Genomic DNA, 23146 nt, shown 5'->3' with positions numbered 1-23146 from the left:
TAAGTGTAGAGATAGACAGACAGACAGACAGACAGACAGACAGACAGACACAGACAGAGAGACAACACTTGTTGGATCCTTTTCTAGATTCTAAATCTTCACCCTAAAGAAAATTCCTGACCAAAGTAAGTCCAATCTGTCTAGGACAGGGGCAGGCAATTATTTCAGGTGGAGGGCCGTTTACTGAGTTTTGGCAAGCCACTGAGGGCCGCATGACAGGCAGCCAGGGGCAGATTAATATTAATTTTCTAAATTTTTTTAGGGACCCTATGGACCGGATAGAATGGCCTGGCGGGCCACATCCAGCCCGCGGGCTGCATTTTGCCCACCCCTGGTCTAGGACATATTATTCAAGACCTCCTTTCCTTTTCCTACAAATCAGCTGCTGGAAAGAAGTCTACTCTAGTGGCAATTTGCAGGTGCAAGCTCAGCTACTACAAGCATCTCTGTCCCCATATACAGCTCTCTACTATTTTCACGGTTCTTAGCTTCTCCCCTAATTTTCAGCTAGTTTAGGCATTGTGAAAATGGTCATTGTGCAAACACTCTCTTTGTGCCTGATCCTATTTCCACAAAACCCCAGGGGATTGCAACTGCCTTAATCCCTAGGCTTTGGGGTTTTACACTGGGTATAGTGCATCCCTGTGGTTGGAAGCCTTGTAACCTGACATGTGCTACACATGCAAATTAGAGCTCAACAGTAACCAGTTATAAAGTTAGTACACATTTTCAAGGTCTAACTTTATAGCTGGTTAGAGCTTTTTATTGTGTAATAGCTACTTTGCATGGGTAGCATTCTCCAGGTAACTGTGCAATTAACCAGTTAATTATGCAATACCTGTAATGTGTAGAGGGAGCCTTAGAGAAGAGTCTGTGTCTCAACCTTTCCACTAAGATGGCAGTTTCTCTCCAACACTCTTTCAATGAGAGCTAAGATACTGTAGTTTATCTTCTACTTACTGCAGGATAACAGTGTACATGCAGACAATTACTTCAAAGCAGTGATTCATGATAAATACATCCCACTCCTATGTCCTAATAAATGGTTTGTATGTCCACAGCATTTTTATCTGTATTAAATGAACAACTAGTTTAAGAAACTTCAGGATATAAGAGGTAAATTAGAACTTTCATGCAATGCACACAATAGCTCTTGACCTATAATGATCCAGCTCCGTTTTGATCCCTTATCTTGTGTTTGCTCTTTTAACACTTATATAAGGTTTTCTTAAACAAGGTATTTGCCACTGTTCCACTTCTCTGCCACTGACCCCCGCCACTGATCATCAAATAGATCACTACAGGATAATTCACCATAATTTGCATTCCTCTAAGAGTGTCAAAGAAACCAGTTTAGTGTATTCTATTCTACAGAGTGATATGCTAAAATAAGCAAGTGTCCCTGTCAAATACTACCTCAACAGCAGCAGTTTGTTCAATGGATGACCAAATATTTTAACAATTCTGTGGGAGCTAATACCAAGTCCTGGTTGTGTCAAGTACATAAAGTGAGAAATTTACATAGACTTTAATCAATCTTAGGCTGTTTAATAGGATTATTAGACTGAGATCATATTAGCTTGCAGTTATCTATTTAAAGTTAATATAAGAGAGGAAGAAATGAAAGAAGTGGTAAGCAGTGAAAGAACCTCTCGGGAGAGAAGACTATAAAGTCTGGGGGGAAACCAGTTAAGCTCAGTAGGTCAATTTGGGGACATCCTGAGCTAGTCTGGATAAAAGGTCCAGGTCTGGTTCAGAAGCTTGTTCTTCAGGCAGGAACCATGATCCTTGCTGGATTGCCATCTGTAGCTGAACCAAGATCAGTGCTGGTTCAAAACTCAAGGCCATGGGCAGGTGTTATATTTCTAGCAGGAGAAATACCATTCTATTGCCACAAGGTCTCTGGAACCTAGATAAGAAATTCTTTCACCTGGCAGGTTGGCCACCTGTTACAGATCTTTAAGACTTTAAGACTCAAAAGCTTCATTTTTTTCTGTAGTAATGATTCTGTTATAGAACTGCTATTAATATTTTTTTTTAATATATTTCTTTGTGTGTGTGGTGTTACTGGGCCAGGCTTTTTGAACCTTCCTTGGTCCCTAGAACACCTCAGGGTGGGTTGGAGGGATGTAAGGGATGGAAGAAGTGTCCATATTTCCATTTTGTAGCCAGCCAGATTAGGGGAGAGGGTGAAGGAAGAAAAGTTTATAAAATAAATTTAAGTGAGCCATGAAATTTCCCAAGGAAGGAAAGGAAAGTCTGTATCACACTTCAAATCTGCTTCTCACTTCTTTTCTGAAGTCTCAAAGGAGGATAGTTAATTGTTTTAAAGCTGTTTCTGAAAACACAGAAATGAAATGCTTGCCTAGGTTAGCACAAAAATGCTACATGACTTATGCAAGCAAATGCTGATTTTTATTAACAAGTTCATAAACTATGCAGATATATAGGATGTACAAAAGGTGTTTTTAATACAGATGAAGATACAGGAGTAAGTTAAGTTGAAAAAGAAAATATGACCAGCCAGCGCTCTCTCTCTATCCCCCTCCCTTCTTCCCTCAATCTCTTCCAAGTCCAATGGGGAAAAAAAAGCCCTCCAAAACAGTAGATTCCAAATTTACCATGCAGCCACCATGTAAAACTTGTAAGTTACTGGTTAGACGGTTAGATGGTTGTATTTATCCTTTTGATAGGCTATTCTGGCTTATATCATTCAATGACTTATAAAATAATCTATAAATTGTATTACTGGCATGTCACTCTAAAATATAACCCAAACCAGCTCTTCACTAGGCACATATTCCCACAATATGTTTTTTAAACTCTGAATTTTGGGTGTTGTGAATTTCAAAAAGGATTACTTTCATATCAAGCAAACATTAGTATGAAATAGTCGATCACGCATGAGAGAAAAAATAAACTCTGTAATGTAACAGATACTGGAGTATCCATGTAAACTGTTTTTCAATAAGTCTCTCTCTCAACAGTTGCTTTTTCCAAGGTTCATTTCTTTCACAAGTATGGGCTCAAAAATTTACAGTTGAAATCTTTTTCCTTTCGTAAGAAAACTTTATTTAATTTGGCAAAGAAAAGAAAACGCACTTTGGTGACTATAGCGGGCAGAGGAGGGATTCCTGAGGTTTTGAAAGTGTGAATGTTTCACAGTAACATGAATGTTCCAAGGAACAAGCCCAAACCTGTGTGCTCATGTACCGTACAGAAAGCAGTGTGCATGGAAAGAACCAAGCCATGCAAGCAGAACTCCACATATCCCATTGGCATATTGATACCGTGTAGGCAATGGATTCAAAGACTGGTGACAGAGTTGATATAACTGACCCAAATAATTAGTTTGAATCCATCTCCAGAAGAATAGCATTGACTGAGACTCTCTCTGTACTATACACAGTCAAAACTTTAAAAGATGAAGGAAATCTGAGATCTCTAGAAATCAAATCAAAAGAGCTACTGTTTCATCAAAATCCGCACGCACCCCCTCCCCCCATATTAATTACACTCAGGACAATAACTGTCACCTTTCTATATCAAATGATGGTTTACTGAGCAGAAACTTAACAGTCTCACATTTTAAAAGTTCTCAGGTAATTTTTTCAAAAGTACCTAAATGGGTAAGAAGTTGAAGTCCTGTTTTCAAAAAACACAGACTCTGAGAAGCAGAAATCCCAAGTATAGAGATGAATGCCTGAGAACCCAGGCTCCTTTTGAAAATTTTACCATTTGACTCTTTACTTTGCTACACAAAATGTTAAGCTGAGACAAGTAGAAAGTTAAATATTCCAAAGATGAAATCTTATATTAAGGTGTGTGAGAGAGATGATAATTTATTATATTTCTTTTAACTGCCACCGCACATTTTACACAATAGAAAAAAGATAAAGCAAACTGCATTTAGCTGCCCAGACAGCACAAGACTATAAGTAACTGAAAGTGTAAGTTTATTTAAAAGTTTATCCTCAGTTTACGAAAATAATGGTGTCAATTTTCCACTGAGATGCCTTAGGAACACTATGTTTCCCTATCTTCCCAGGATAAAGAGCCATAACTGGTCCCTATATCCTTAAACTATACAATGAGTAAGCCTTAACCCTCAATAAAACAAGCCAAATAATCAAGGCCTGGAAAAGCAATTAAACACAAATGCATATAAAGTACATTAATAAAACAAAAGTATCTTTGATGATTACTGAACAGTGGTAAAGTACAGACAGAAAGTTTAGTTAATGGCTGTAAGAAATTGCATAGCTACCAATATTCTTCACCATTCTTTTGTCTGGTAAGAATGTCAATGCAACTATACCATAAGTTAGCATGCAGAAGATTAAGACGGGTCCATTCACAAAGAATATATAGATGTCCTATTTCAATTCCTTTCATCTGACCAAAAACAGAAATAACATTGTGCCTACAGAACCTTTCCCTCTTGTGTTCCCAAATGATTAGAATAACACTTTCATTCTTCTGAAAAAGAATGGGGATATATGCTAGAAATGGTTTACAAGGATTTAGAGACATTTTGTGTTGGTTAGGTAAGTCATATTTGATCTGACCCTAAAAATATATTCCCCATGCTTTCATATCATTCAACTCAGGAGCGGGTGAGACAGGGGGCACTCTCCTAAGGCTGGGTCTTATGTCAGCCTGCCCACCTGTCGCTATGGGCAATCCACCCAGTCTCGCCTGCCATGACTCCTGTTCCTACAAACAGATGGTAAATACAGAAGACTGTTCATTACATGCCCCAATGCCGGGAGACACTATCTGCGGCTCTGACCTCCCCTACACCGCACCCCATGCCTCACAGATGGCATCTAGGTTAACATTACTCCCAGTCTAAGACCAGAGCAAACTGAGCCCAAAGTTGGGCTCCACACACACACACGCACACCACCTCCCCTCTCACAGGAGGCCTCTTCCACTCTGCCCCTCTCTCACCAGGGCCTCTGGCATACTGCTTGTTACCAGGCCACACTCCACTGCCATGCTCCTCCTTAAGCGGCCCCACTTGGGCCATCAGGCTTTGCTACTCTCATACTGGCCTTGCCATGCAGAACCTTCGGTTCCCACAAGTTACCCTACTGTACGTGGTCCGGCCTTCTGCCAAACCCTGGGCTAACTCTGCCCCAAGCCTCTCACCAAGCACAACTTATAACTTCTCATGGGGCTGGCCCTTGTCCTGTCTTTCAAGCTTACACCCATTCGGCCATACTCAGTGCACCCCATGAGCTGTCCTTCAGGCCTACTCAGCCCCCTCACACGCACAACCTTTCAGGCCTACTCATACTTCAACCCTACTCTGTGCAGGGCCTCCCAATGTTCTCCACACTACCCAACTCTGGGGTCTCCAGGACCTCATATCCCTGCTGGGCTCAGTCGCTTAAACATGGGCATACCTGGCCCCCACTACTCCCATAACTCTACACTAGCCCATCTGGGGTCTCCGGGATCTCTCATCCCTATTGGGCTCAGGCGCCTACATGTGAACATACCTGGCCCCACTATTCCCACACCTGCCTCCAAAAACCCACCCAAAGATAGGGGCTGGGGTTAAAGCGCCCCTCCTCGCCTTTCACTGGGGACATAACTGGCCTGGCATTTCCTGGGGACTCCCCCACCACCAGGAGCCCCACCAGGCCACCCTTCCCCAGCAGGATGCAGTTTTAGACCACACCCAGGACCAAGAGCCTCCAGCTCCTACCTGCAAGATTTTCCATGCAACAGTTCAGCCAGGCAATATTTCTGGCTGGCTTGCCAACAGCAAACTGCCCTGTTTATTATATAGGCAGCCACTGTTTTAAAACTGGCTGCTGCAATCAAGCACCTGCTGACTGCTTGACTCAACCCTTAAAGTGGCAAGCACTACTAGGGCCCTGCCACAGCGGACAACTATTTTGGCTGGAGAGCTGCTTACTGAGTTTTGGCAAGGTATCGAGGGCCACATGGATAGCCCCACCTCTTGACAGGTGCCCTGCCCCCTGGTTCCCATCTTGTGACCAGAAGTCCTGCCCCCTAACCCTTGCCCTTTGCCACCAGAAGTCCCTCCCCTTGCCCCTGGAAGTACTTCTTTCAGCAATGAGTTCTGCCATCCCAAACCAGAAAAATACCAAATTATATTCTAAAAATTAAACATCTATAGCATTCATTAATTTGATTTCAAAAAATATTTTTGTCCTGATTTATGTGTGTTTGTATAGTGTACATAGAGGTGATTGTACAATAGCTTAAAATGAAGTCTCACTCTTGTATATTGTCAGGGGGGCATGGGGGCTTGGGTACAGGTTTATGGGGAACTGTGGGTATGTGAGTATGTGGAGTATGGGGGAGGGTGTGGGTGTGTCTGTGGGGGCTTGTGGGGGGGTGGATAAGTGTGGCGTGAGGGAGTATGTCGGTGTGTGTGGATATAGGGTGTGTGGGTGGGTATGTGGTTTGTGGGGGAAAGGGTAGCTGGGATGTGTGAGGGGGTATGGTTGTCTCAGTATATGGCAGTGCAGGGGGGCGTGGGTGTTTGTGTATGGTGAGGTGCGTGTTTGGGACTCACCCTACAAACTCACTCTCTCTCTCGCCCTCCCTCATTGCATGGACATGCATGCACGCACACACATACACACACACACCCCTCCTGCTCTTGGCCCTGGGGTACCGACACAGGACCCATGCTCCCACGGCCTGGTGATGAAGTCAGGAGGCACATGGTGCTGGAGTGGCAGGCGGGCAGGAAAGCAGGGAAACGGCAGCTACAGGCGAGGCAAGTGACAATGAGCAGGAGTGCAGCAACAGCTGGGCAGGAGCGTGGGGCCTGCACAGGTGTTCCAGGACCAGTACCAACAGGGCCCAAGGCAGGGCAGCAGGAGCACGGGGTTGAGCTGGCAAAGGCTCTATGGAGCTAGCCCAGCTCCCCCCTTTCCCTGCTGATGCAGCCCAGCCCAGCTCCACTGAGCCTCTATCAGCCCAGGCCCCACACTCCTGCCATCCCGCTCTGGGCCCCCACCGGCCCCACTCACTGCCTGTTCAGGCCCCACTCACTGCCACTTCCCTGCCTGCTGCTGCTTTCACCACTTTCCTGCCTGCCACGGTGCTTCAGCACCATGTGGTTCCCCGCTGCATGGCCAGACAACAGGACTCCAGAGGAGCCGGCCTGGCCCCGAAGATTGGGGCGATCGACGACGGTCCTCCCCTGCTTCCTTTGCCCCCTCCCCACCCTTCGCATTCTTATCAGAGTTTCCTTCTCCGACGGAGGGAGGCTGGAACAGGCCCAGGGTCCCAGGCCAGAAGCCTCTGCTAGGCTTCTGTAAATTTTTTAGGTGGCCCATGGGCCAGATAGAATGGCTGGTGGGCCAGATCCGGCCCACAGGCCGTATTTTACCCACCCCTGATTTAACTAAAGGAAGCCATATTAAATCATGAATTTCTAACCAATTATTAAATAGGATATTCCAATCAGCAAAGTAAATTTTGATTTTCAAGATCTGTGCTTATTTATCGTTGCTGTAATGTGACAAGTTACCTTCTACATACAAAACCTATAAAAACCGTTCTCAGTGAAGCAGCATATGGTCACCTCATCACACTTTTTTTTTTTTTTAAACTAACTGACCAAGATCTTGTAACTGGCAAAATGCAAGACTCAGAACTACCCTGTAATTCATTTGCATTTTGCAAATGGAAAATGGAAGTGAGGGGAAAGATTTGTTTCTGTCATCTGTGATAAGAATGAGGAAGACTATGAATGGGTTTAAAAACCAGCGACTATGAATGGATTAAAAAACATTGAAAATGCCACAACCCTAATGCACAAATTAGAAAAATATAACTTGCAATAATTTAGCATTTGGGAAGGAACTTTACTACAGAAGCTTAAAATATAAGCTCTAGGCATCATTTAAATCCTACTTTGTAGGCTTATGTGCAAGACTTAAATAATGTGTGGATCTTGGGTGGTTCCCCCCGTAACTAGTACATGAATTTCATCTTGACAGAGTAAAGCTCCTATTACATGGAGTCCAAGGTACCAGCCGCACCTCTGACAACTGACCAGGAAAAGATAAGTTTAAAATATTTCATTAGTATAAACTATTTGAAAATCTGCCTCTGAAATATCTAACGATCAGAAAAAATCCATGGGATAACATGCTTTGCAAGATAGTACACTTGGACCACACAACAGGCCAAGCTAGTCAACAGAAAGGCTGCAGCAGCCGGTCTTCATTTACAGAAGTCAGGGGCATTTTTGATCTACAGAAGGATAGTATTTATTCTAATTAGTTCTCAGCCTTCTGCCAAAAAAAAAAAATCTGAATCAACAGTGATTTACAGTCAGCAACAGATTTCTTCTAAACTTTCCATCTGATTAAGAGCTCCCCGATAATAATCTCTATTTATCTGGCATTTTTCTTTCGTTTCTATAGGCCTTTTGGCCATTCGCGTGTTAGCCCACCTCTGTATAATGATCTCTGATGGAAGACAGGAAAGGAGGAGTCCATAAACTTACTTAAAAGGGTCCCCTGCCAAAGAAATTCCTCTCTTGCTATATACAGCAACAGAGGTGGGACTGGCAATCCTTAGGCTTGCAAATGTGTGTGGGCAAGATGAAAGGAGGAGATGTAATTATAAAGCAGGGCCTGTATTCTGCTCTGGAAGATTTTTCTTTAAAAAGAAGGGAAAAAAAGAAGAAATAAAAGCATTGAGTGTGCATTGGACTCCAAGACCTCATCCAGATGAATGTGGTTGTGTGGTATGCAGTACTGCAGATCCATCTGCAACGCCCCACGCTGCACATTCAGGCATTCTCCATGCTGCTACCTTGCTGCAAGGAGTGGGGGTTTCACCCGGGGAGATCCCAGGCTCAAAAAACCTGTGTGGAAAAAAAGCAGGGCGGCGCACGTGGCAGCAGCGTGCGCTGCCCAAAACCAGAGTCTGGCTAACTGGAGCCACATGCTGGCTGCCAGCCAGGTTCCCAGCTAAGAGAAGCACCGTAGCTGCAGCTTCCCCAGCCCCCAGGTAAGACTTCTGGGGCCAGCACTATTGCTGGCCTCAGACTCCCCTACCCCATGCAGGGTAATTTGCTGTGTGCCAGAGCGCACATGGCACAGATGTTCCCCAGGGACAAGTAGCAGCGGCACAAGGCAGCAGATTGCAGATGTTTGGTTCCCTGGGGACAAGTAGCAGTGGCACACCTTGTGCTAACCAGCCCAATCAGCTTTATGGAACAGTAGCCAACAGCTCAACTTCAGTTCATAAAGCTGTAAGTTACATTTTCAAAAGTATTCAAGTGACTTAAGGAACTGATGTCCCATTGACTTAAGGGAGTGGACCAGGTGGCGTGGAAGGGTGCAGAGTAAAAAGGTTTGGCACATCAGGGGAATTAGAAGCAACATGGCGTAACTAATCTGCCACCTGGATAACTAACCTACACAGCTGGCTCTCATTCCCACAGGACACTGCTGCCCAAATGAGCTCCAACTCCTTAGCTCCAATATGCAACTTATACCCAGTACCAATGCCCTTCAGCCCCACTATCTTCTCATCCATTCCTCTCTCCCCAGTTCACCACTCTTTTATTTATGACCATTTTTAAATGTACAAAATATAAATGTATAAAAGTGCAAGAGAGCAGAGAACAGGCATTATAGATTCATATGTAATCACAAACAACAAAGACCAATAAAGAAATACTTGTCAAAAACACAAATCAAAATGAGGCCAAAGGAAAATGAGTATTTTAGTAATGCTCTTTATGACAGGACTCTCTTTTTAATGCTTCACAATGTAAAGCTACCAGTTGCTAATTGGCGAGAATGAAGGGGATCCCACCCTACACCTGCTCTGGCAGTTTGGTTTAATAGCAGCCCTTTGCTAACTTTGACAATTACTCCTACATTCCCCTGTACGAGACTAATGGTTGGCTAAAAATAAAATGGATATTAGCATTTGCAGTGAAATGTCTGAACAATACAGTAATTGACAGAAGGTGAAATTAAATCAACCTTGCACTGTGTTAATGTCCATATTTTACTACAAAAGATAGCTTCAAACTGGACAATCTAGGTTGACACTATGGTGAGAACAATGAGATATAATATCATTTTTAAAAATGTCTTCAGCCCAGCATCTTATCATATGGCAGCAAAGCTCATCACGTAATACAGAACTGCATGATCAAACATGAAAATGAGAATTTCTACAGCAGCTGCTAAAGGCTGAGAAAGAGGCAGATTAAGGCAGAAGGCAAAAAAAATACTTACTATAGTTTCATGGCATCTTGGTGAAAACACATGCATTGACTTCAGTATCCATAAAAGAAACTGTCTGAGCTGAGGGAAAAGCAGAAACCCACTATTAAGAACAATTATAAAGAAAATACACAATAATGTTACCAAAGATGTGAATTGCCATCTTACATTTGGATACTGAAATTTGTGGGGGAGGAGAGGGGCACAGTCTCTCTCCCAAGAGATAAAATCTTGAAAATATTAGGGCTTTGTTACACGTTACACTGAAAGCTGCACAAATATTGATTGGCTTAGTGCTAGCTTGTAATCACACCTTCAACTTAAGGGGCACATCTGTGGGGAGTGGCCATAACTGAATAGAATAGGAGCTTGGTTATATGGATCAAGAGATAATCCTGCCCTGGAGTGGCATAACTTTGAGCTGCATAACAAGTGCTTTAAGCCACTTAAAGGTGTTACATGTGGACAATCTGGGGGTTAGCGCTCCAGAAGCTGCCCAAAATTAACGTGCGACAAGGCCCTTAGACGTTTTGAAAGAAGATTAAAAGGTCTAACCTGCAGCAGAAAAAGCCAGTTATACACCACAAATCAGTATTATACACCACAAACCAGTTTTTAAAAAAAATTAATACTTCAACTTGTACTTATATATGCAAAATTTAAGTTGTTTCAGTTAGACCTTAAGGTAAAAAAAGGGTAACATATTGAGATGCAACTATTATCTTTAATTAAAAACTGAACAAAAAGCTGACCTTGGAATAAACAAATATATCCTAAATCAAATACCCGGTTAAAATGTGACCTTGAATTTGTCCAGTGGAGGCAGGAAAGCTTAACTCTGTGCCTCCAATCTGTTACGCCTCAGCTCAATATTCTTGGGCAACCCTGGCACAGGATGCAGTCTGTCTGACTCACAAAGGACTCACCCCCCCCCCTACCTAAATGAAACTGATTAAGATGCAGTGAGAGACGCACCTAAGACCCTCACCAGATAAGGGTGATAAGAGTGAAACAACTGCCCTAGGTCTCATTTACATCCAAGATGGAACCAGATAACCATTCATTTACATGAGAGATGGAAAACAGAAAGCCTGAAGCAGAGACTGCAGTGAATTCTGGGTCCAGAGAAGCAGGAGAGTGCTGCATGATGGAGAATCTGTGCTTCAAATGTTAATCAACCCATGTTCACACACACCCAGCTCAGCATTTATCAGACCAGTTCTAATCTGGATTTACTAAGGACTTTCCCCCCCCAGACACACACACACAGCTCTAAGTTTAATAGGCATCTCAGGCCGTACATTCCCCGGTCCCACTATGGGAGGCCTATTTAAACTTGATTGACTAAAACTCGGTTGCCGGGTTAGGGAATGCTGAGGCAAGAGACCGAGTCAGAGGGGGTATGGGTAACATTGGAACAATGGTTAAGGGTTCATCACAGCATCCAGCCTGCTGGAGCCCTAATCCCAGGTGTTGTCATATCTTTCCTGAGACGACTGGTGGGAGTCCTCTCCACAAAAGGTTATGAGCACCCAGACAATTGCTTTAAGTCTGTTAAAAGACTATAGTAAGATCTGGAAGAGTCATGCTAAGCTGAGGCTTGTGCACAACAAGTAAAAATCCAAAATCCTGATGCTGTAAGCTATCTATTGTTCCTGAAGAAACCATGAGATATCCCATCAGTATATCTGCCATCCATAGGGATCTCAAGCTGGCTCCCAAGTATTTGGGTTACTCCCTAATCTTAAGTGTTTCCTGATTATCAATCAGTTTCCTGAGATGATCCAAACCAGATAACCCCTTGTCAATAGAAAAGACAATGATTTACACTACTGAGGGTGCTTCGAAGCAGCTGAACTGAGGGTATAAAAATCTGTAAGTGTGTGTGCTGCAAAAAGGGGAAAGAAGGAGAAGAAGAAAGAAGAAGAAAACTCCTGTGCTGACACCATCCCCTGTCGTTCTTGGGACGCTGGAAGAACAGATCATCTCTCTCTTCAAGGATTGTGCTACGGACTGTGCCTGTCAGCTTTGCAGCCTGAGTACCGTGGACTAGGTGAGATCCCAACGCTCGCTCTCTATCTCTTCTCTCCAGGCATAAACTTCTGAACCTGAACTGTATTAGTTAAGCTTGAGCTAAGTTTCCCCAAATACTTAGTGAAACCAGGGTAGTATTGTCATTGTTTGTGTTTGTTTTTCTTTTGCATGTCTATTACTACTAGTACTATTATATATATTTCATATGCTTAGCAATAAATAGCTTTTATAGTCAAACTGGTAGTAATTGGGTATATTTTTCCTTCTCTGCTTCTCTTTCCTCTCGTGCTCTGCAGCAACACTTCTTTTACCTATGCTAAAGGTCCCTGTGAAGCCCAAATTATTGTGGAGTCTGCTCATCAAGAGGCCAAAGATTGGGACGTGCTGAGTTTGAAATACATAAAGGGATCAGCTTGTACAGGCTGATTGACCCAGTTTGACTCAGACGTGCCCTTATGAAATGAATGCTGGCCCATGAGGGTGTCAGCTGGACACCCAGCCGGATTCAGAGGGATTTTGTTTACCTGTGTCCTTGTGTCTGACTGCATTTTATTATTGCACTTATGAACTGATCCTTGGCATATGAGGGTGTCAGCCTGTCCATGCTGATCAGCCCGGCCAGCTCAGGCGTGTCACGTTAATCTGTGTGTGTTTGTGTGTATGATTGATTCGGTGACTAGAGGAACCCAGTCCCATTGAGATTGAGTCCTGCAAGATAGCTCCACTGGGGGTGAGGGCTTGCAGAAGGGAGAAATACAGCTCCGTATAGTAACACAAGCAGCACATTGACAGAATCACCAAGACCCTAGAAACTATCCTTTAATAAATGAGCACACCCCAAAGTAATGGGCAAATTTGGTAACAAATCCATGCGATGGTAGCTCAAATATGTCAAATGGCAGAAACATCTGAAATTCAGTTGCTCTGAGGCTGCCCATCCCATGAGTGATTTCTACTCTATACAGGAAGGTGGTCGAGGACTGAGCAAAGGTACCAAGCACAATGGGACTGGATTTTCTTAACAGAAGACAATAAATCTCTCTATCATGTTAGGCTTGGTATCTCATCCAGATATGTGGAAATCTGCACATTTTACAAAGAAAAACTACTACCTCAAACCAACATAGAAAAATACATGATCTGCTGTAAAGTAGCAGCAACACAATATTTATACCTAACCCTCACCACACAACCACTAGCAGAATGAGAATGCAGGTAAATCTGTAAGACAGGTATGGATGGCTTAGGAAAGTATTAGGGACTCTAAATGTAAGGAGGAAAGTCAAAGGGCTAAGGAAGGAGAATAAAAGTTTAGAATACATTGAGTGAAAGTCTTGGCTCAAATTAAGTCAACGTACTGTTGCTATCAGCTTCAGGGGTCCATGACTGTAATCAAATTTTGCATGTTACTAGTTGCCAAAGATGTATTTTCACATATTTCATTATATTACACTGACAATCCCCGGATCAGGAAAGGTTTCCTTAGAAGGGCAAGGTTTAAGTGCAGAGTCACAAATGAGTAGCAAAGGGTTTGAAAAGAAAAGAAAAGCAAGCACTTTAGTTTCTTGAAATCCATACCAAAATGTACAGTTCCCCACTCCCAATTGAATATTTTTTGCATCTTGAAACTAATTTACATAGAGGATGGTTTTATTCATATTCATAAAATGAGAGCATCATTTCAGATAATGAAAACAAGTACTCAATACTGTAAGCAAAAAAAGAAAAAAGAAACATTCTAGATTTCTAGATGCTGCAGATTAAGTTCTTTCTTCTACATATCACTGTATAGCAGAGACTGAGGCCCTTTCTGTATATGCAGGTAAAGGCACGATTGGATCTAATGCATGATCCACACAATTGTGCCCCCTGCCAGAGATCATGAGATCGTGCATTAAATCCAACCGTGCCTTATTACCAGTGTAGGTGGTATCCAATCTTGGGCTCCCCCTACATCGGCAAGAAGCAGGCTCCCAAGACTGGGAGCCCCCTTTGCTGAGGGGGCTCCCAGTTGTGAGGGCCACACACAGCTAGGACTGAGAGTCCCATCAAGTGCAGGACTCTTGGTCCTGGCTGCACGTGTGGGCCCAGGGCTTTTACACACCCCTGAGCCTTGGGGATCACAGCAGCCATGATCCTCAGGGCTTAGAAGTTTCATGCTGAGTATAGTGCACCCCTATGCCTCAGGGGTGCACTATACACATTTTAACAGAGCATTTGATTTAGGATTCAGCCGACAGGGCTCCCAACCACAGAGAAGACCCTACTGACATATGCAAATTAAAGTTAGAGAGCTCTAAAGTTAGTACACATTTTTGAGATCTAGCTATAGCTGGTTGGAGCATTTTATTATGTGATAAGTATTTTGCATGTGTAGCTGGTCTTAACATAATTGCACAGTTAACCAGTTAATTGTGCGATACCTGTACTGTGTAGAGAGGGCCTCAGATGAGAAAATAATACTGGGTCCTTCTCTCTTTCAGCACTAGTTGAAAAATACGTTCTGAACTTTGGAAAAATAAATACATAAAAATAAAGATTTCTAAAATTACAGTTTTGTTCAGTAATTTTCATTCTCCTTTCACCTCCTCTATGCTCACTTCAAATCTGTTTTTGTTTTAAATATTTATACTAGGAAGAATTACATGTAAACAAAAGAGAACAATACATATTTTAGAGACAAGTTAATTATAACTATGAATATCCTAAAGTTTGATCATTCAAGTGCAAACCTCAAATGAAAGATGAAAGTCTCTTATTAAGAGGATATATAATTGATTTCAATCCCACTGAAACCTATTAACGTATTTATTTATACCTCAGTATTTACATTTATGTAAGCACAACCAAATACACTGCATTAATGTCATGTTAATATTCCTTGGCAAAAAAAAAAAGATCTATTGATCAGTTCAGAATGGATTAAAAAATAATTATGTTCCCAGAAATGGAGTTCTTTGAGATGCATTGTCCATATACCCACTCTCACTGTAGGTGTGCATCCGTCTCAAGCACACAGTTGAGAGACTTTTGCCTCAACTATACCGATCAGGCATACTGCAAACCTGCCCCTCTGTATTCTGCACTGAGGGGATAAAGGATCATATGAAGATCCTGTTCAAGTTCCCTTTCAACCAATGTCCGATACAAGATGCAACTCCAGGGAAGAAAAGGGGGAGAGATGTAGATGGGCAAAGCATTCCAGCTACTGATAACTTTTATTTCCCCTTACAACAAATGCCTTGTGTGTGTGACTAAAGTAGTACCTGCACGCTAGGAGATGGGTTTTTAAGTTCCACAGACTAACAGCAAGTGAAGGACCACTGTAAATGCAACATTGGCCTAGGAAGCTTCTTTGATGGGACACTGCAGTTATGAAAATGTGATGCAAAGATGCTACAAGATTTGCCTGGGCTCTGATGGAATGACTGAGCATGGATGGTGTTCCCTGGCAGACTCAAAACAATTTAATATGAAACTGGATGGGTTTTGTGCTGTAGATCTCTCAGCTAAGAGAAAGGACAAAACCCTTTCCACATCAAACGAGCGTAAAGATATCTCAGTGGTGCCATACCCATACTGGATGGAGTTATCAGATGCCTTCATTATTTATAAAGCTTAAACCTTGAATAGAAGGTACAAGCCACTGAAAGTACACACCAGACGTAATAAAAAAAAAAAGGGAAGAAGGCCTTAATTTTACTACCCTAAGGTACAGACAACAAAAGGAAATGACCATCAAGATGATGCTGTATAAATATGCGAGAGGGTACAAGCCCCTGTGAAAGAAATAAAATACTGCTAACGAAATACTGAAAGAAAACAACAGCAGCAACTACTACTACTACTGTATCAGTAATAGAAAGCTTCAGGAAAATTTGGTAACAAGTATGAGTTGACAAGAGACTCTATCTCTAGCCAAAGCAATTCAGAGGAGGTGAGGAACAGAAAGAATGCATTATCCTGTATGGTTTGTTTTACTTGAGGAATAAGAAGAGGCAGGACTATGGTGCATTCCATGTCTATTAAAGCAAAAATTCTCCAATCAAGTGCTTGAGGCACACACATGTATTCAGTGAGGATGTGCATATGGACAACTACTCAAAGGAAAAAACATCATTAAGGAAACTACAATGGAAAACATGAGCCAAGGGGATATCAAGTAATCAGGATACGAGTTATTTGGGACTAAAATGGTGTGGCAACCAACTTCTATAAGCAACATACTGTGCCTGTGCTTAGAAAACATCAATATTTACATCCTGGTATCTCAATGCTTCATTCTGAATGCTGCAGTAAAAGTCTTGCTTTTAAATTCTTCTTTCAGCCCTTTCCTCTACATGGAGGAGAAGCCAAAATGAGCAAGGACCTAACTAGCTTAGCTGAAAAACTGAGACCAGTGAAACAAACAGTTGTGTTATATGAAGTGCCATAAAGAACTGAGGGACTATAATGCTAACATTTATGTCCACACAAAAGTCCTCTGCAGAACCTAGGAACATTGCCTGGGGAGGCACTGGTTGGACATACATTTTAAACAGTTAACACCCTTTTAGTAAATAAGCAGAATCAATTACAAGGTGCTGCATAAGACCTAATCCCCAATAATCACCAAGATTTCCTCTTCAGGTGCTAAAAAAGTTATTAGTTTAGTGAAAATAAAGGTTTCCTATTGATACCTCAAGAGGATATGGAAAACCACTTTTAGATACAAAATTTGTATTAGCACTGTTTGTTTTGTACCTGCTCCTGTCTCATGAAAATATTCATATTGTATCTATTTTGAGCATTATTTTGTGGTTAAAGCTGTCTGAAAGGTGACAGCAAAGATCTTGTCTAGAAAGCAATTTCTTTTTCACAAAAAAATTTTGTTGCTGAAATTATACACAAACCCACATTTTCTTTTCATTAAAAAAAACTAAAAACCCAGTTGCCTAAAAATTACAGGTCTATAAAACATGGTTTTATAGACCTGTAGTTCTAAAAAACCTATTAGTGGCTCATAGTAAAATAGCTTATATAATTTTGTACAAGATCAACTGACTAGAAACTATCTATGGATAGATAGTTTAGATAAAAAGTTTAGATAAAAAATTAAAAGAAGACAACTATCAGAGGAGTGAAGTTTTGGAATGGTTTTCTAAGCAACACAGTACAGGAAAAGACCCTCGCTTTAAGAATGAATTGGTTATGTTTCTGAAAGGGATGATCGGATAGAACAGGGAGACCTAGCTCCGCATTCAATTTGTGAAATGACATTTAGCTCTTTTAGTGTGGAAAGTGTCTGGTAATCCCATGCCCCACCAGCTGGAGCCCTCCTCCCAGTGAATGCTACTGAGGGAAGGAAAGGAGGTAGGGGGGTTGCTATTCTTTGAAAAACTGAACTATTGGCCACAGGATAAGGTTGGTGTTTTGAACTGAGTGCCCTGATACTCCTGCCAGCACTTGTAACACAGTAGCACAGTTCCTGGATAGATTGTTTTACTCTCCGGCTCACTGTTATGCCAGTCACCAAATTTGGGGTCTGGAGGCATTTTTACCTTAGGTTAAATTGGCAAATACCATGGAGGTTTTTGTCTTCCTGTGTAAAAGTGGGAGCAAACCTTTGTGGCAAGTGCACAACAACTTAAGTCTCACGCCCTCCCCAAGTGCCACTCCGACCCCTTTCCCCTGACTGCTCTTTCTGCTCCCTATCCTATCTGCCCTGTACTCTGTCCCCTCCCTGATCTGCCATGTGCCATGCACACAGGCTGCCTATGCCACTTGTAGCATGCATGCCCCAGGATAGACACCGATGCCCTGTAACATGGGACAATCCTTTTCCTAGGGTCTTCTAAGCATACATTAGCCAACTATTTGCCTCTTGTTGCAGCAGAAAACAGGTGGTCCTCCCTGTCCTTCCACCCCCCAGTTATATATGTGGCATATTATAGGGTGTTCTGGGTATGTAGTTATGTATAAGAATCTGAAGTGGCAATTCTGAGATTCCTTAGATTAACAATTTCATGGAAATGCAAATGACAGGACTCAATGGTGCAGGAGGCCCCTTAGTGTCCCCATGTTCCCATTTAAGATTTTACCTTATATGCTAAATGAACAGTGCCACAGTGTAATTTTTCTCTCTGGTATAAAACTCTGTCTTGAAATTTAAAAAGTAAAAATTCTGATGTTGAGGTAAAATTCCATCTTTACCTGTCCTCTTTTCTCATGTTATGTTGCAGTATTTAATTCCATCTTTACCTGCCCCCTCATACTTTTATGCTGCAGTATTTAAATTTAAAATCAATTTCATTATGAGACAATTCCTGAGCACTGTCAGTGATTCTGTTTTTATTCCAAATTAGCAAAGAATACAATAAACCAAACAGTTGAAAGTTTCAAAATAAATGTATCCAAATGAAGGCAGTTGGTCAAAACTGCAATTATCTTGAGCCTTATTATTAAAACACTATGCTCAGATTGACTGCTTTTTCTGAAGAACCAACATCAGAACACCAGAGCAGCTTCCCACACTTGGTTTTCAATCTTAAGCAAATTAATAGTCTTCTCTGAATCTCCCCTCTCGTTCAGGCTTCAGATTGTAGTGGCAATCGGTCAGAACCACAAAACCATGAAAAGTAATTTGACACGAATACCATAGTAGGCCACAGAAGTTAATCTTGGACCATCCAAAAACAACCAACATGCCCCCACACACCACGAAACACAATCAATAAAGAACTTGGATAACAGCTGAACAAACATTATGTTGAACTGACAAAGATTTGACCTGTTATCACTGGTAGGGGAATCAGTGCTCTGGCAGAGAGAGCGAGAGAGAAGTCAAAACTAAGTAATGATATGCTTGATGAATCTAAGTAATGAATCTGCTTTCTACTAGGCTTTGGATTCTGAATTAACTTTCCTATTATGACCTTAAAGTGTGATGAAACTTGTGTTTCATTGAGCAAAGCATTATTATGTATTTACATAAAATAAATAAAAACATTGTAAATAGCTGGGAAATGGACTAACCATCAAAGAAAATATATCTACTGGAGCCTCCATCAGCTCTGTTTGAATAGACATAAATCCATCCAACCAAAATTAAATGTTAAGTGTTTATACCAGTCTGTCATTTATTTAAGAGAGTATAATATACCCTATTCTTTAAAAACAAAGATATGTGGAAGAGGTTAGATTAGCTGAACAAGAACTCTTGATAAGTCCAGCACAAAAACAGTAATGGTATAATGTTTTCTGCTTTAAACCTAATACAGTCTTGAGATGGTTTTTGGTCAAATGGCTGAATTCCAGAAGAAAGTGCCTGAAATTCATAAAGGGATGACATTAATTGTTACAGACATGGTGAAATTATGCTTGCTTAGCTCTGATAAATTGTTTCTTAACTAACAAGAAAATTAAAGCAGTTTCCATAAAGCCTTCTGACAGGGATTTTACATACTTATCACAAAACCAGTAGTGCCTTGTTTATATGAATTATTACATCATGGGTCAACTTGGCATTATTACATTTTTAGAATGCATTTATGGATGTGGGTAATTTTATCTACAGACCATTAATTTTAACTTTTGAAGCTCAGGATCCAATGATACAACCCAGTGTTCATCAAATTTATTACAATAAGTCATCACTTTGCTGCATGAATATTAGGTTTCTTCAACTTTAGCACTCTGAATAAATCAAAGTGCAATGTTTGTTGTCTTTTATAACCCTGTTCAAGCTTTTTTATTTGAAGTCTAAATAGATATGTCCTTTCTAAAAGTTAGAAATAAAACCAGTGCAGCAGGGGTTTTCAACCAGGGGTACACGTACTCCTAGGTGTACTTGGACCGGTCCCTAGCGGGTACACGTCGGCAGGCAGAGACAGAGCACCGCCCCCTCCTAGGAGCAGAGCCGGGGTGAGGCGAGGGCAGCAGCACCCCTCTGCAGGGTGGGGAAGCTCGCAGGTGGTGACCGCTGCCACCACACCCCAGCCTGGTGAGCTTCCCAGCCTCGCCTGCTCCTGGGAGGTGGAGGTGCTCCGTCCCTGCCCACCCACCATCCCAACCTACCTGCTCTGTGTCTGGCCATGCACACTTCCTCCTCCACTCGGCCGCACGCTACCCCCACCACCCCTGGCTCCGCATCCAACTGGCAGGGGTACTTAGACTAAAAAAGGTTGAAAACCCCAGCAATACAGCATTATATTAACTACAAAAGTCATACAAATTAAAACAGGCTTATTTCCTTCCATCAAGTTCAAATGTTCCACAGTTAGTTAGAACAATTCACTATAAAGAAAACTTCGGTAAACATTAATGGATTCCCATTATACATCATTTAGGAGGTCCCAAATACAGAGCTCAGCATATAAACAAAGTTCTTAACCATCAGCAGTGTGCTTGCTGCTTCATTAGATAATTATTTATGCACTTTCATCCCTAAAGGAACTAAAAGCCACTTGCAGATGCCATAGACCTGGATAGGGCAAAAAAAATACTAAGTTAGAAATTTCTTTCTTCCAGTCTCTTTTGGATAAATATCTTAGAACAATGATCCACACTACAATTCCGACTGCTGAAAGAGCAGGGGAAGGTGTTCAAAGTGTAAGGTTTGACAATGTATTCAATTCAATTTACATACAGGTAAACACTGCACCTGAGGTTAATTTGATGAAATAAAGGAAGAAACTATAATTAAGTATTTTGCATTTTTTATCTCAGTGATTCTTAACCAAGGTGATGGGAAATCCTTTTAAAGATGATGCACATTAGCACTGTAAGGTGTGCAAACACCTACACGCTTTGCAAGATAAGCCCAGAGATTTCAAACAGGAATTCATAGCATCATAACATACTTACTTGTTACGGTCTTTCAGAATTCTTTGCAATAGAAGAATGTCTCTACTATTTTTCCTCAGTCAAAAAAAAAAAACAGTGAAAACTAAGAGTTGGCATTTTCCTGATGGGTGTTTGAGTCTAAGAAGATTGAGAACCACTGGTTTATCTGTTTAAAATTTTCCTAAGACATTTTACCTTGTATCTCACTAGTTTCTAAACGTAAGTACCAGGGGAGATGACAAAATTAACATGCATTTAAAAAATTATCTTGTGTTGTTATGGTAACTACATACGTCCAGAGAGATAGGACCAAAAAAAAAAAAAAAAAGGGGGGGGGGGAACGACACAGAAGCAAATTGTTCTCTAAATTCAGCTACATGTCATGATTTTTTTTCATTGTGAATTCAAGTAGAATGGGAAAAAAAGATGTATAAATATCAAGCACCATAACACTTGAGATGGAAGCAAATATGTCCATGGAATAAATGGAAATGCTAAGGCAAGAAGTGGGAGCAAAGGTTGATTCCCCTCAATAATGGATCCTCAAACCAACTGCTTTTACAACAACAGTAATCCCACAGATTACTGATCCTTTAGGCCTTATGTATATGCCCGAAAATATTTTCTTCTTGTATCAGATCCTAGTGGCTAATCTAACAGTAGATAATCTACCATGTACAAATCACCATTCATGGACTGCACAATGTTACAGAATCACTGTACGGAAACAAAACAACCATCTATTGTTGAAAGGCAAGGACCAAAAATACAATATATTAATATAAAATTCATGAAGACAGGGTTTGGCTGAGTGCATATACCAGAGACCTAGCAAGGGTTTCCTTTAAGAAAAGGGGAAAACTAACAAATAGAAAGAGTACAGGACTGGGGATGGCAGAGGAGCCTCATTACAGAAACAATTCCTTAAAAAAGAAGTTTTACAGGAAAGGAAGAAGTTTTTACATAAAAGGACAAACTGCTCAGACTCTAGCCCAAGATGGCCATTCTGCCCACTAAACTGAACCACATGTATCATTAGCGTTGGGTTCTCAAGACTACTCATACATCATCCCCTGGAAAGCCAGAAACATTTTTTAGACAAACCATTGAAAGGTTCTGAAGTTGACAACAGAGGTGCTAACCTTTGCTAAGAGAACTGAAAATAAGCCAAAAATCAGGGAAACTTAGACCCTGGATCTACTGAATATGGTCATTAGACTTTTCAAAAGGTCAAGGGCTTTGTTATCATCATCATTTTAGTTTAAATTTAATACTTGATACTTATGGTCCAGTGCTTTTTACCATTTTCATCAATGATTTGGAGGTGGGGGAGAAGAGCTCACTGGTCAAGTTCGCGGATAACACCAAGTTAGGGGAAGCATAATCCCGCTTGAAGATAGGCTGCCGATACAGGTGGACGTAGAGAGGCTGATCAGAACCAGGTGAGGTTTAACATTGAGAAATGTGAAGTGCTCCACCTGGGGAAGCACAATCCTACGCACACCTACAGGCTTGGCAATGCCAATCTGACCAGTACTACGAATGAAAGAGACCTGGGGGTAATAATTGACCACAGTATGAACATGAGCCAGCAGTGCGACATTGTAACCAGCAGGACAAACAATACTTTGGTGTGTATTAATCTATGCATCTCCAGCAAAACCAAGGTAGAGATTCTTCCGCTCTACTTCAGCATTGGTGAGACTGCAGACGGAGTACTGCATCCAGTTCTGGGCGCCACGTTTCAACAAGGACATGGAAAAGCTCGAGAGAGTCCAGAGAAGAGCCATCCATATGATCAGAGACTTGCACGGCCAGCCATACAAGGTAAGGCTGAGGGACTTGGGACTCTTCAGCCTGAAGAAGAGAAGACTGAGAGGGGAGTTGGTAGCAGCTTACCGCTACATCAGAGGTGTACATCAAGGGCTCAGTGAGCAACTGTTCAACAGGGTACCCTTGGGGAAAACCAGGAACAAACTCCTGGAAGATAGTTTCAGGTTCAACATTAGGAAAAACTTCTTCATAGCTAGGGTGTCCAGACC

The 23146-nt window shown here is 41.7% G+C and overlaps 1 protein-coding gene across 5 annotated transcripts in view; it reads right to left on the bottom strand.

The window, feature by feature from the left end:
• Nucleotides 1-23146, bottom strand: part of SIPA1L1 (signal induced proliferation associated 1 like 1) — a 454573-nt gene that overhangs the window by 209700 nt on the left and 221727 nt on the right. For 4 of the 5 annotated variants that reach the window (XM_059722914.1, XM_059722916.1, XM_059722917.1 and 1 more), the window contains exon 4: nt 10260-10328. The exons of the other annotated variant lie outside the window; for it this stretch is intronic. The gene's annotated coding sequence lies outside the window, so the exon portion shown is untranslated. The remainder of the gene's footprint in view (nt 1-10259; nt 10329-23146) is intronic. 5 annotated transcript variants of the gene reach the window in all.

Source organism: Alligator mississippiensis, chromosome 2 (genome assembly GCF_030867095.1).
Source record: "Alligator mississippiensis isolate rAllMis1 chromosome 2, rAllMis1, whole genome shotgun sequence".
NCBI lineage: Eukaryota > Metazoa > Chordata > Crocodylia > Alligatoridae > Alligator > Alligator mississippiensis.
Note: the sequence above shows the minus strand (reverse complement) of the source record. Positions and strands in the feature narration are given on the sequence as shown.